General features: G+C 43.4%; 1 protein-coding gene across 2 annotated transcripts in view; it reads right to left on the bottom strand.

Annotated features, from left to right (window-relative positions):
* Positions 1-3,752, bottom strand: part of NWD1 (NACHT and WD repeat domain containing 1) — a 61,519-nt gene extending 57,767 nt beyond the window's left edge. Inside the window, exons 1-3 of one of the 2 annotated variants that reach the window (XM_010995072.3) lie at positions 3,391-3,750; positions 1,772-1,883; positions 8-105 (exon numbers count right to left, since the gene is read on the bottom strand). The gene's annotated coding sequence lies outside the window, so the exon portion shown is untranslated. Of the gene's footprint in view, positions 1-7; positions 106-1,771; positions 1,884-3,390 lie in introns of both variants that reach the window. The other variant, XM_064479962.1, reaches the window with a different exon arrangement.
* Positions 3,753-11,878: the final 8,126 nt, after the last annotated feature.

Raw genomic sequence — 11,878 nt, 5'->3', positions numbered from 1 at the left:
TGTATACCTTGGTGTCCATGGGCCTGGTTGGAATGCCAGCTCCTCCACCGCCTTCCTGGAGGACTTAAGCTAGAGGCCTTTCTCCTGGGACGTCAGCTGCATCATCTGTGAAATGGGAGTGAGTATCACCAGGGGTGGGCTAGGGCGAGGAGAGAGAGGCACTCACCTCCGGATTAACACATAAGGAAGCATGGTGTGCCTGAAAATCAAAACGAATGCCATCTATCCAGAGAAAACTATACTTTGAAAAGACACATGTCCCCCAATGTTCACAGCAGCACTATTTACAATAGCCAAGACGTGGAAACAATTTAAATATCCCTTGACAGGTGATTGGATAAAGAAGATGTGGTATATATACACAATGGAATACTACTCAGCCTCAAAAGGAATAAAATAATGCCATTTGCAGCAACATGGATGGACCTGGAGATCATCATTCTAGGTGAAGTAAGCCAGAAAGAGAAAGAAAAATACCATATGATATCGCCTATATGTGGAATCAAAAAAAAGACATGAATGAACTTATTTACAAAACAGAAACAGGTTCACAGACATAGAGAACAAACTTATGGTTATTGGGGGTAGATGGGGTGATAAGGGATAAATTGAGATTTCAGGATTTGCAGATACTAACTACTATATATAAAATAAACAACAGGTTTATACTGTATAGTACAGGGAACTATATTCAATATCTTGTAGTAACCTATAATGAACAAGAATATAAAAACAAATATATGTATGTACGTGTATGCCTGCAACATGCTGCACACCAGAAATTGACACATTGTAAACTGACTATACTTCAATAAAAAAGAATGCAAAAATAAATAAATAATTTAAAAAAAAATTTCATAACAAATTAACAACCAAAAAAAAAAAATGCCAACATGTCCATGATGAACAAAATGTGAACAAAGCATTTGGGAGAAAGCTATGTAAAGTCCCCACTTTATATACGTGCACTCGACGAACAGTTCCATCTAACAGTCTGAACTTTTTCATCCCTTTTTCTTCTCTGCCTCAACTTCCCTTCCCTGCCTTACCCACCCAGCAAAGACTTTGCTGTTCAGGGGTCCCCATGAGCACCCTAGATTTGAAGGATGCACTAGAAGGCCTGGCAGAATTCACAAAAGCTGTCCTACCCACAGTTGTGGTTCATTACAGTGAAAGGACACAGGTTAACAGTGGTTGCCTTTGGGCAAAGAGTTTAGAGGCCTTGATTGGAAGGGAAACGGACTTACTCATTATGTAAGTTTTTATACAACTTAAGATTGACCATTTTAAATGTTGCATTTTCCATACTAAATGCCAGTAAATAACAGAAATGATGCTGTCCCGGTAGGACGTCCTGGTTGGAGCTCTTTCAGAGCTCCAAAATGTCTCTTCTAAGTAAGAGGAAATCAGCTATACTCAAGGTATCTTTGATGCTCCCTCCCTTTTGTAAATGTTTTATTGTTAAAACAGTGAGCTGAAAGGAGACTGTGAATGTAAGAATATTCGTTCCGTGAAAAAGATTAACAAGCAGGTTCTACTTGAGATTGGGTAGTTATGAGGGCCTTTTTGAGAAAGCCACCAAAAAAAAAAAAAATTAAAAGATACAGATTAGAACAGCCAAGGGAAGAGTCGGTGCATGGGGCAGTATCCAGGAGAAACCTGCGTGAGCTTCCGATTGTCCCCTCCCAGCGGAGTCACATGGACAGCCTTTAATTCTACAGCAGCAATGTGCAACAACATGCATGGTGTACTGCCAACAAGGGAAACTCACCTGAACCTTGGTGCCCAGGGTTTTCACTGGGCGTTGGTCACAGAGACGTGGCTGACCTCAGTCTCCAGTCCCTCCAGAGTTCCATCTGATACCACACGGTCCAGGACCCCAACTGTAAGGCACATTGTTAGCATAGACTATCTGGCATATCCCAAGGGCCCCAGGTAAACCAAGACACTTTTATCAGGGAGGGCATTCCAAGGGCTTAGAGGTCACCTCTCAGGAGCAAGGGCCTAAACTTTCATGTTCAGAGTGTGGACAACTCAGGCCTGTTGAGTTAGTCCTTTCCTGCACAGACCTGATAAATATTGTGACACTGAGTTTGAGAAGGAAAAGCCGGGCTGGGCTAACAAGCTAACTCACAAATCTAAATGTAACAAGTGTCGGATTACTGATCTGAGTTCTGCTGGGCTAACTCGTAAATCTAAGTTAATTAGTGTTGGTTTGCTGATTCCCTGTTCATGTTTTTTTTGCTAGCCAGCTGGATTTTCAAAGAGACATATCTGGCCTTGAAATGTTGGTTTGCTGCCTCCCTGCCTCTACTTTTGTGATAATGATGCTGCTAAAGCTGTTCCATGCCTATTGGCCGAATACCCCAAGCTTGTAATTGACCCTATAAAACCTCACGCGCACGTCTTGGAGGTGCTCAGAGCTTCGGAGCAGAAGCCCCTCTGAGCCTGCCGGCGTAATAAATCTGAGCACTCCAACTCTCCAAGTGGTGCTTGTTTCTTGCTGGCCTGTCATTTCCGTAACAAGTTGACTGTCACCATTTTATGGATGAAGAGACTGAGGCTTAGAGTGAGAAATTTCTCACTAACCTGGAAAGGCAGAGTCTGTAAGTGAGTGCTGGTCTGGTCCCCTGTCTTCCAAGGGCCCCCAAAGCCAGCCTGGCGATCCAGCCATCTTCCCACAATCCACTGAACCTGCTGGTTCAGACACACCCTGCTGATCTCACCCAGGCCCCAGCTCTGGAAGACAGCTTTGGCCCTGGCCTTCTCTTAGCACCTCTTTACCAGTCTCCTGACCTTGAATTTGCACCCCCTAAATCTCCCTTTCTTCTCTCATTTCCCTGGGACTCCAGTGCATGCCCACATTCCCTTGGTTACCAAGGTTTTGATCTTGATGCTCACACTGGGCTTGCTTTCTATTCTCTAGCCCAGAGTTTGCCAGTCTCAGCAGTGCTAAAATTTGGGACCAGATCATTCTTTGCAGTGGGGGCCATACCGTGCATTATTATTATTGAGGAGCATTCTGGCCTTGACCCATTGGATGCCAGGAGCAGCCCCTCCCCCACCAAGTTGTGAAAAAATCTCTCCAGACATTGTCAGTGTCCCCATGTTGGGGCAGCATCTTGCCTGGTTGAGTACCCTTGGTCTAACACAGCCAATTTATTTCAGTCTCAGAGCCTTTGCACATGCTATACCTGAACTCTCCATTCTGGTTTTTTTTTTTTTCCTTTTCTTTCTTTCTTTATCAATTCTGCGTCCTTTCATGTCATTCACATTTCAGCTGAAATGCCACCTCCTGAGAGGCTCTCCCTGACCACCCTGTTACTCAATGACCTCCCAAATCACTCCCAATACCATCCACCCTATTTTAATGCTCTGCACTGTACTCACCATCGGCTGATGTTTCTTCTTTGCTTGTTTACTGCTTGTCTCTCCTGCGAGAATGTGACTTCCATGAGGGCAAAGACCTTGTCCGCCAAGGTCAGTGTGCTTGGCACATAGCAGGTGCTGAGTAAATCATTATCACATCAGCAAGCTCGTCCACAGTCGTCCATCTTTCTTGACTCCTGTTTGTCACCGCAGACAACTAAGCAAGACTGGATTCCCCAGGAAGGACAGGGGTTTCCCCTGGGGGCTCCAGCCTCCCTCTGGCTCCTGCTGGTGGTGGATGGGACAATATAGAACATTCTGGGCAAGTAGTTTGGAGAAGGAAGTTTTCTGGGCCGGTGCTGCCCGGAAGGCAAGCTCCCGGCAATAATCCTAGTAACTTTTGTCTTGGTACTTCACAGGACTCTCCCTGCCAATTCTCCCAGCAACTGGGATAATGAAAGAAATTGTTTGGCCCTTGGGCCCCCGACTTAGCTGGGCACTTAGCCAGACTTGGTGGTTAACCATTGTGTGCCTGGTTAATAGGCTCATCCCAGCCAGATGCCCTTTGGGGAGGGCAGTCCTCACAACAACCTTGAGAGGCGGACATCACGATCCTCTCCCACCAGGGAAGGAAATGAGGTCCAGAAAGATAAACCCCCACCTGGGCCACTTGGCCTCCCTGGGCTTAAGTTTTCTTAACCACCTCCTGGGTGGGTGAGAGGAGGAAATGCATTTACAAAGAGAGTGAAAAGAACCCATGAAATGTTGGCTGTAGTTAGTTACTGTTTTTCAGGTTCACTCAACCAGTGGCAGAGTCAGGAATCAAAGCTTCCAATGTCATTGTTTCAGCAAGTGAAACATTGAATGAATGAATGAATGAATGAATGAATGAATGAATGAAATCTAAGTCCCTAGAGCAAGTTTTCTCAGCCTTGGTTCTGCTGATACTCGGGGACAGATCACTCTTTGCTGGGGGCCATCCTGTGCACCTTTGTATGTCCAGCAGCATCCCTGATCTCTACACATCAGATGCCAGTCGTGACAACCAACAACAAAAATGTCTCTGACGTGGCCAAGTGTCCCCTGTCGGGGGGAGTAGAATTTCCACCTCCTCCCCCTGGTTGAGAACCACTGCTCTGTCGTGTTACCATATTCACGTTACCATAATCATGTTTTTATATTTCGAGGTACTCTGAAGTTTCAGGTGCTAACATACATACTGTCTCCTGTATTCTCAGCCACCTGGGGACTTCAGTTTGCCACCTTGGTTTCCTGATGAAGAAAATAAACTTCAGGGAAATTCAACAATTTGTCCAAGTTCTCTAGGCAAGGGAGTGACAGATCTAAGAGGCAAACCCCATTTGTTGGCCACATTGGAATCTGTGGGTATTTAAGAATTCCTGGCAAAATTTTTAAAGCGTGATAATGGTATTGTGGTTAGTTTTTTTCCCCCCAAGTCTTTAACTTTTAGTGACTCAGAATAAAATATTTACAGAATGATAAGATTTATAAAATGACTGGGATTTGTTTCAAAATAATAATCCCAGATGGTGAGATGGATGGAGTGGGGTTGGCGGGGTGGGGTGGGGTGGGTGATGGTGGTCAGGGCTGAGGCTGGAGGCTCCTTATACCACTCTGCCTACTTTTGTGAGTGTTTAAAATTCTCTGTAGTAAAACTGTAAAATATTCTTCCATCTGTGTTCTTAGGGAATAGTCGTAATTATCATTATGTGTTGAGAAGGAGCGAAGTTCTAAGCCAAGGGATTTCCAAACCTCCTCTGCCTTCTCCGAAGCCTAACGTTATCATGCTCACCTTACCGAAGAGATGTGGATTAACCCAATTCAATTCTTAGCCTGGAAGGAGGAGCCTGGGGGTACCATGAGTAGGGAAGCAGCGCCCTCTGGAGGCCATGGCTGGGTCTGCCGCGTGAGTGAGCAGAAGGGGCTTGAACCAGGGACGCGGTGGGAGGGCGAGGCAGCAGAGGTGCTGGCTGACCTGGGGCGCAACGTTGGAGGGGGGCGCCCCAAAACAATCCAGCGGTAAAGATAAAAACTAATTTTACACTTTTAATTGTCATAAGACGATAAATAACGCTTTAATGAAATCTTTCAAAAAATCAAAAACAATGCAGAAAAATCCGCAGCAAATTAAGTATCACAATTTTAAATACAGTGAGGTGACTATGCAAATACAGGGTTGAATCCTGTTTTTATTAAAAATTTTGATACTTTGTTCATCATGCATTTCTGGCATTGATGTTGATTTTTTAAATATTACTTTAAAAGATTATTTATTTGCAAATCAAAACCACAATGAGATACCACCTCACACCCACTGAGACAGCTATCATCAAAAAGGTAGAAAAGAACAAGCTTTAGTGAACTTGTGGGAAAATTGGAGGGTGTGGGGAAATTGCTTGGTGGGAGTGTTAAATGCTGTAGTCGAGAACACGTGGAGAACAGTTTGGCAGTTCATTAAAAATTTAAACACAGAATGACCATATGATGGGGCAATTCCACTCCTAGGTATAGACCCAAGAGATTGCAACAGGTGTTCAGACAAGTCCTTGTACATGCTTATTCAGAGCAGCACTAGTCAAAATAGCCAAAAGGTGAAAACAACCCAAATGTCCATCAACAGCTGAATCCATAAAAAAAAGATGGCAAATCCATATGCTAGATTATTCAGCCATAGAAAGGAATGAAGCACTGATATGATACGAAGTTGATGAACCTCAGGAGCATTATGCTGAGTGAAAGAAGCCCAATATTAAAACATCACATATGGGGGGGCGGGTATAGCTCAAATGGTAGAGCACGTACTTAACATGCACGAGGTCCTGGGTTCAATCCCCAGTATCTCCTCCAAAAATAAATAAGTCTAATTACCTCCCTGAGCCAAAATAAACTAAGTAATACAATAATAAATAAAAATATTTTAAAATATATATAAAAAAGAAAATGTCCCCCAAAATTTTTTTAAAAAGGTCATATACAGTACAATTCAGTTTATATAAAATGTCCAGAACAGACAAATCCATACAGACAGAAAGCACACTGGTGTTGCCAGGGGCTGGGATGAGGGGATGGGGAGTGACTGCTCATGGAGACGGGTTTCCCTTCAAGGGAGATGGAAATGTTCTGCAACTAAACAGAGGTGCTGGTTGTACAACATTGTGAATGTACTAAATGGCACTGAATTGTACACTTTAAGATGATTGATTTTATGTTATATGAATTTTACCTCCATTTTAAAAAATAGATTTAAATAGGAAAAAATATTTATCTTGATCACTAGCTTTTGTTTTGTTTTGTTTTGTTTTGGGGACACATTCTGAACCCTCCAAGTGTTGCCTGGAGGTGAATGTCTCTCCCCAGCCCTGGCCCTGCTCCCCTCTCCCTCTGGGTGTGGCCACCATGATCATTTCCAGTTTACAGACTGGGAAGTTGAGGTCACACAGCTAGTATCAGTGGGAGTAGCAAGTCAGCCCTCTTCATTCGTGGCTGCACATCTGCAGATTCAACCAACAATGAAATGGCAAAGAATTCAAAATTCGTCGCCATTTTACAGAAGGGACTTGAGCATCTGTGGCTGTTTATATCAGTGGTGGTCCTGGAACCCATCCCCTGCGGATATCGAGGGATGGTTGTATTTGAGGTCCACTATCATCTGTATTTTTAATTAATCATTTTATGTGGTCTGTAAGCCACCAACCCTTCCTGATAGTTACATTTAGCTGCCTGTGTCCGGAGCTGGTCTGCGCCCCAGCCTGGAAGTCTAGCACTTAGCCCTGGACCCAGCCTAGCAGAGTCCAGAATGACTGCCCAATGGAAATCAGCAGGCGGCCTTATTTTTTTTCCTCAGTGATTTGTAAGCTTTGGGGAGTCACAGACCACACCTCAATAAAAGCTTTGGTACCTGTTCTAAAAAATGACAGGGGCACACAATTTTGGCTACAGTCTCAGGGATTCAATTCAAGAGGGACCAATGAAGATCAGGTTAAGCTCAAAGTCAGACATAGAAAACAAATGTATGGTTACCAAAGGGGACAGAGGGGGTGAGGGATAAATTAGGAGTTTGCGATTAATATATACACACTACTATATATAAAATAGATAAACAACACAGTCCTAATGTATACCACAGGGAACTATATTCAGTATCTTATAATAACCTATAACGGGAAACAATCTGAAAAAGAATGTATATATGTATATGTATAACTGAATCACTTTGCTGTACACCTGAAACTAACACAACACTGTAAATCAACTATACTTCAATTTTTAAAAAGCTCAAAATCAAACAAATACTCTGAGACTCAACCATTCTTAAGCCACCAGCATAATTGCTACTAAAGAGACACACACCCACAGGCAAAAAAGACACTTATCAGGCACATATAACAGCTGTCACTACCTGATTGCTTGCCTGATGACAGATAACCTAGAGCTGTCACTCTTACTAACTTATTCAATACTCAGGTGCTAGGTTTTATCTCCATTTTCAGCTGGAGAGATGGAGACAAGGAAGGCAAAATAACTTACCCAGATTGAGTGTGATGGTTTAAAAAAAAAAATCAACCTATAGAAAAGCTCACATGGTGAGGAACTGAGGCCTCCAGCAAACAGCCATGTGAGGGAGCCAGTTTGGAGATGGAGTCTCCAGTCCCAGCTAATTCCACGACTGCAGTCACGGCTGTCATCCAACTGCAACCTCATCAGATACCCCAAGCCTAAACCACCCATCCAGGCTCTCCAATTTCTGCTCTCCAAACTGTAAGATAACATTTGTTGTTTTAAACTGTTATGTTTTGGGGGGGAGACATTTGTTACACAGCAATGAGTAACTAATACAACAAACTAGGAAGCAGCAGAGATGGGATTTGAACCCAGGTCATCTGGTTCCACAGCCCAACATGCATCATAATATAGAAAATGAGAAACAATGTGGACGTCCATCAATAGGAGATTGGGTAAATAAATTATGGGCTATTTATTTGGTCATTAGAATTCTATACTGATTTCTAAGCAACTCCTTACAAACAACAGCAATATTTTATATATTTTTACATACCTATCAATAATTTATTTTTTATTGAAGTTTAGTTGATTTACAATGTTGTGTTAATTTCTGGTGTGCACCATAGTGATTCATTTATACACGTATATATAGTCCTTTCCATATTCTTTTTCATTATAGGCTATTAGAAGGTATAGTTCTTGGTGCTATACAGTAGGGCCTTGTTGTTTATTTTGTACATAATAGTTAGCGTCTGCAAATCCTGAACTCCCAATTTGTTCCTTCCCACCTCCCCCAATATTCTTCAAATAAAATCTCTGAAAAAAAATGTTTTAAAAAGAATTCTATGCTGCCATGAAAATGAACGAACTAGATCTTCAGGGCTTTGCCATGAGGTGTTCGTGTTATATGGTTATGTGACAAAATCAAGGTGCCCAAGGGAGCCTGTGGCATGATTCTATTTTGGTCAAAACAGACAAAAGCTTTTTCCCCCCACGTGTGTTTATATCTTCATAATAAAAGGACAGTTATAGTGGTTACCTCTAGGAAGGCAGGTTATGGGTGAGAGACAGCAAGTCTCTGTCTCTCTTTTTTACTTTATATGCTTCTCCAAAGTCTGCATTTTTAGCAGTCAGACTGTATTACTTTGATAAAAAAAAAATGTGAAAGCTGCACAAACAGAAGTCGTTGCCTCTATAGGGTCTGGAAGAGACGGGCATCCCGCCGGGAAAGAGTCTAGAATGCTGGGTCGGGGAAAGTGCCCATCTCTACATCCAGACAGAATGAGCCTTGTCATTCACTCATTCAGTGGCACGAGCACCTTGCTGGTGCCTTAGCAGGAATCCAGACAACAGCACCAAATGCACTAGGAATCACAGAGTCCACCGTTCACAGCAGCACATGCACAGAGAAAGAAAAAAGAGGTGGGGAAAAAGCCAATGTCATTTGATATTATTGCTGAAGTTTGGTGAAACAGTAAAAATATATATATATTAATTTTTTAAATTTTCAACCCTTGAGCATGTGTTTTTCCCCCTCATTCACTTTCTCACGTTATGCTATAATTCACACGCTGTAATAGTGAGTCTGGTCTGGGGGCGGGGGGGGGGGGCCCCCGCTGATTTTGGCGCATGCGCAGATTCCTGTGACCGCCGCTGCAGTCAGGATACTGCGAAACAGCTTTATCAGCCCCCAAAGCTCCCTTACGCTGTCCCTTTGTTCTCACATCCCTCCCCAGCCCTTGGCAACCACTGCTGTGTTCTCTGTCAAGATAGGTTTTTCTTTTGGAGAATGTCACATGGATGAAATCATACGGCAGGTGCAGTTCCGAGACAGACTTCTTTCACTCAGAATAACGCCTTTCAGATTCATCCGCATTGTCACGCGTATCAGAAGTGCTCTCCTTTTCATCGCTGAGCAGGATTCCATTGTACGCAGGTATCAGTCTCTGTCTACCCCGGATATTTGGGTGATGGATTAGTGTCCTGGGGCCGCCATAACGAAGTACCACGAACCGGGTAGGGGGGCGGGGGGGGGGGTGCTTAGAACAACACAGATTCATTCTGTCGAGTTTCTGGAGGACAGAAGTCCAAAGTTATGGTGTCATCAGGGCCATACTTCCTCCCAAGGTTCTAGGGGAGGTTCCTTCCTTGCCTCTTCCAGCATCTGGTGCTGGTTGTCAGTCTTTGATGGTCCTTGGCTTGTAGGTGCATCGATGGGGTCTCTGCCTCCATTGTCACATGGCCTTTTCCTCTTTATGTCTGAGTTCAACTTATCCTCTTCCTGTAAGGACACCAGTCTTAGTGGATTAGGGCCCGGCCTGGCGGCCTCATCTTACCTTGATGACAACTACAAAGACCGTATCCCCAGATAAGGTCACATTCATAGATACTGAAGGTTAGGGCTTCAACATATCTTTAGGAGGTCAGTGTATCTTTTAGGGGGACATAGTTTACCCCATAATAGGTGAGTCCATGTTCTTTCAATATTTTGTGTGACAGAATAGGATGTAGTCATCAATCCCTCCTACTGAGCATTAAGTTCGATGGTCATCTCTAAAAAAATTTTTGAGTCCAGCTGGCATCTTTTTTCAGGGAACACGATTTTTATTTGAAGCCTCTAACAAGCTATGATTCAGATTTAGCTGTTTGGCAGACATTTTCTCCAAAATGAACAAAAGGGAAACAACTGTCAGTTCTGTTGCCAATGATAAGATTCAAGCTTTCAAGGGAAAAATCAAAACTGGGGGGAAACCGTATCTGTTACAGTGAGCTTGACCACTTCCTGACAGTTTTTAAAGGCTTTTCTGATGAGACAGATGGGTGGCGATATTAACAAGTGTAGCTTTCTGACGTTGAATGATGAAATATGACAACTTCTCCATGACTCAGGGAACCACTACTTTCCAAATGACCAATGTTACAATCATTATGGGGGGATCCATTCAGAGTGCAAGACAGACTTATAGATCTTTTAAAGTTTTTTTGGGGGGAGGGGTAGGTAATTAGGTTTATTTATCTATTTAAAGGAGGTACTGCGCACCTTCCAGTACCCAGGACCTTGTGCATGCTAGGCATGCACTCTGCCACTGAGCTACACCCTCCCTGCTCAAGACAGACCAATAGATTTTAAGTGGGAGCTACCAAAAAGATACATTCATGCCCTAACCACAGGAACCTGGGAATGTGACCTCAGTTGGCAAAAGAGTCTTTGCAGATGTAACTAAATGAAGATCATCCTGGATTACCCAGATGGGCCCTAAATCCAATGACAAGTGTCTGTATGAGAGACAGAAGAGGAAAAGACATGGACGTAGAGGAGAAGGCTACCTGATGATAGAGGCAGGGTTTGGAGTGATGCAGACCCAGCTGAGGAGCGCCTGCAGCCACCGGAAGCTGAAAGGAGCAAAGAGGGATTTTTCCCCTTAACGATGATGGTACATCTGAACGCCTGGGGATGAGGGAGATTGTGGCGTGTCCTAGGAACCACAGTTTGGTGAGGCTCAATATTATACATAAGATGTAACAGATTTCAATAAAAGCTATAAAAAATAACAAAATGTGCCCATGATCTAGCAAACTTTTTCTATAACGTGTAGTTAACTTTTTCCACCCAGTGGGGGTTTCAGTATCTATAATCAAGGCAAAAAACCCAGAACTGTCCATGACATACCTTACAGGTGGGAAAAGACCTTGATTACTTCATACTAGCTTTGCTCTGAATGTGCTGTGTGACTCTCGGCAAGACTGTGCCCTCTCTGAGCCCCAGTTTACCCACCCTCTACTGATGATCATACACCCCAGGCTCAGTATCCTTCTGAAGAAGATTCCAGAAGCAAAGAAGCTGCTTCCTTGGGAATTCGGCCACATCAAGGATATGGCTCAGAATATTATCTACAGCCCTTGAGGAGGAACTAAACGTCCTTGCCTTTGTTTAATGGCTCAGTTATTATCATTTTGTCTTGCTGGACTGTTTTCCTTTGGAGGT

This window comes from Camelus dromedarius, chromosome 27 (assembly GCF_036321535.1).
Source record: "Camelus dromedarius isolate mCamDro1 chromosome 27, mCamDro1.pat, whole genome shotgun sequence".
Classification (NCBI taxonomy): domain Eukaryota; kingdom Metazoa; phylum Chordata; class Mammalia; order Artiodactyla; family Camelidae; genus Camelus; species Camelus dromedarius.
Note: the sequence above shows the minus strand (reverse complement) of the source record. Positions and strands in the feature narration are given on the sequence as shown.